The sequence below is a fragment of the Recurvomyces mirabilis genome (genome assembly GCF_035927965.1).
Source record: "Recurvomyces mirabilis strain CCFEE 5264 chromosome Unknown scaffold_61, whole genome shotgun sequence".
Lineage (NCBI taxonomy): Eukaryota > Fungi > Ascomycota > Dothideomycetes > Mycosphaerellales > Teratosphaeriaceae > Recurvomyces > Recurvomyces mirabilis.
Genome location: NW_027041995.1, coordinates 2,874 through 5,746, shown reverse-complemented (window position 1 = coordinate 5,746; position 2,873 = coordinate 2,874).

Sequence of the window (2,873 nt, the reverse complement as noted above, 5' to 3'; positions counted from 1 at the left end):
ATCTAGTATAAACCCCTAATACTCGTCGAGTAGGTAGTACTTTTGCGGTAAGTAACCTATCCTTCTTCCCTAAGTACCGTATACTAACTTCCCCTAGAAGAATATTACGCGTAGTCGTACTAAGGAAGCTCTAGCTACGTCGCTCCTATTACTATATAAGACTATTAACTAGTATACTCCTAACCGTCGTACCTCTAGTAGTATATCTAATTACGTCGGTCTAGGTAGTATAAGGCCTAACTTACCCCTACGCGGTAATCCTAAGACGCCCTTACGTTCGCGTAGGAGGTCCGTACGTAATACTAAGGCCGTAGTAGTAGAAGAGGTAGATAAGTTAGAGTTAGAATATATTAATATCGATACCCTAAGTGCGGATAGTAAGTCCGACAACTTTATATCTAGCGATACCTTTATAGCGCGCCGCCTCTTCGCCGGCCCCCGTCCTCGCGTACTAGTAGGTTAGAACTATATAAGCGGCGCACTCCTAGAGGATACTCTATAGCCTCGTATTTAGCTAGCCTCCCTAACTATCCTTACTAGTAGGGAGTTTGCTACTCTATACCGTCGTCGTACTCGTACTACTACTACTCCCTCCCGCCCGCCTACTACTCCGGCTACTATATCTAGTAATAAGCGTAAGAGTAGCGGTAGAGCTAGGGAGTCGTCTACGAAGCGTACGCGCTTCGCCGACTAGGAATCTAGTAGTAAGAAGACGGATAAGGGTACCTTTACTTAGCTTATAGAAGGTATACGTATACTTTCTAAGGCCGTAATAGTCTAGCCCTTACCGTTACTACTACTATTTATAGGCGAGGAGAATAGCCTAGTAAGCCTATTCTATCGTAACTTCCTAGTATCTAACTTCGATAAGTTAACTCCGTACGATACTCGTAGGCTATTAGCCGTATCGTTAGCCTAGTTTATAGAGTAGGAGACCAAAGCTATATTAGCTACTAAGGCCCGTAAGGGGTTACGTAGTATATTTTACGCCTAGTCGCTAGAAGTGGCACGTCTAGATAAGGAGGAGGCTAAGTAGACTAGAGAGATATAGCAAGCTCGCACTCGCTACGAGCGCTATAACTAGCTTACTAGTCTTATCCCTAGCCGTCGTAAGGCTTCGCCTTACCTATAGGATACTACTAGCGCTAGCCCTATTACTACTTTCTCTAGCGAATAGTAGGAGGAAGCTACTAGCGATAAGTCTCCCCCTCCTTCTATACTACCTACTCTATTCTCTTACCTTACCTAGAGGATTAGTACCTAGAAACTTCCTATAGCATCTAATAACTAGGTAGTAGCCTTACCGTATAACGTCCGCCTATACTTAGTAGCGTACCTTATCGGCTTCGGCTATAATATAGTACGTATACTTACTATATACTATACTTAGCGTTTACTAGAGTTCTTAGAGTTTTTATAAGGTTTTTTTAATTTAGTTTATTTCTTAGAGAGTTTCTTAATAGGGTAGTTTAGTTAAAAGAAGGTTAGATTATAAAGGGTAGTTATATTACTACGTTTTTAAGTCCTTCTAAAAGTATAGGTAGTTACCGTATTCGTAACCGTATACTTACTATATCTACTTCTTACCTTTTCTACTTTCTTCGTAAACTCCGCTACTCCTATAGTAACTCCTCTATAGAATCGAAGTTATTCTCTAGTATCTATTAATTCTATTCGGAGTTATATCCTTTCTATAATAGCAAGTACTCTATCTTACCGCCTCTTCTCCTCTTACTAAGAATCTTCTTAACTTCGAAGACCTCGTCGCTATTAGGCGCTAGCTCTAGGGCTTTAGTATTCGCTATCTTACTCCCCGTACGCTAGTAGAAGGGTCTTAAGAGAGATATATAGAAGGAGTTATAGATCTTATACGAGGGTAGTAGCTCTAAGTAGTACGCTTAAGTACTAAGCCTCTCGATAATCCGGAAAGGACCGATAAACTTCGTAGCTAGCTTACGACTCGGTATCTTTATCCTTAAGTTCTTCGCGTTTAGTAATACGTACTTATTTAGCTAGAACATATATAGAGTATATTTACTATTATAGTAACGCTATTACTACTTTTATACTAACCGAAGGTAGTCCGTAGCGCTTCTCCGAACTTCTTAGATATATTATAATCTCTCGATAGTAGTAGGCGCCTCTCCTTTATAGTAAACGCCCTTATTTAGGCTAGACTAATTTAGATATTTACCTAATACTATTTCGAAAGGAGTCTTCGATATACTAGTATACGTCGAGTTATTATACGCAAACTCCGCGTATAGTAATATTAACGCCTATACGTCCTATTATTTACTAATAAATATACGTAGGTACGCTTCTAAGGTTTAGTTCTACCTTTCTATTTAGCTATCTATTTGCGGATAATATATAGTACTTAGTCGGCGTTTTATCTAGTATTAAAAACAGATTTCGGTCTAAAAAGCTAAGGTAAATAGCGATCCTCTATCGCTTATAATACTAATAAGAAGGCTAAACTTAGAACCGACTTTATTAAAGAAAACTTCGGCAAAGTCGCTAGCCTTCTAGCGTTTACTTACTAGTATATATAAGGCTATCTTTAATAGCCGGTCTATAACTACTAGGATTACGTCGAATACTTTACTATAAAGCCTTAAAGGAGGTAGACCTATAATAAGGTCTAGTAATATCTCCTCCTAGATATCCGAAGGGATACGTAGCGAAGCTAGTTCTCTAAACGGTATCGTTCTTAGAGCCTTATTTTGCTAGTATACCTAGTAGCTTTTTATAAATACTAATATCTTAGAGTCTATTTCGGGCTAGTATACCGTATAGTTCGTAAGCGCTTTAGTCTTATAAAGTCCGAAGTGTTCTACTAGCTTCGAGTCGTAGCTTTTAGTAAGGATTTC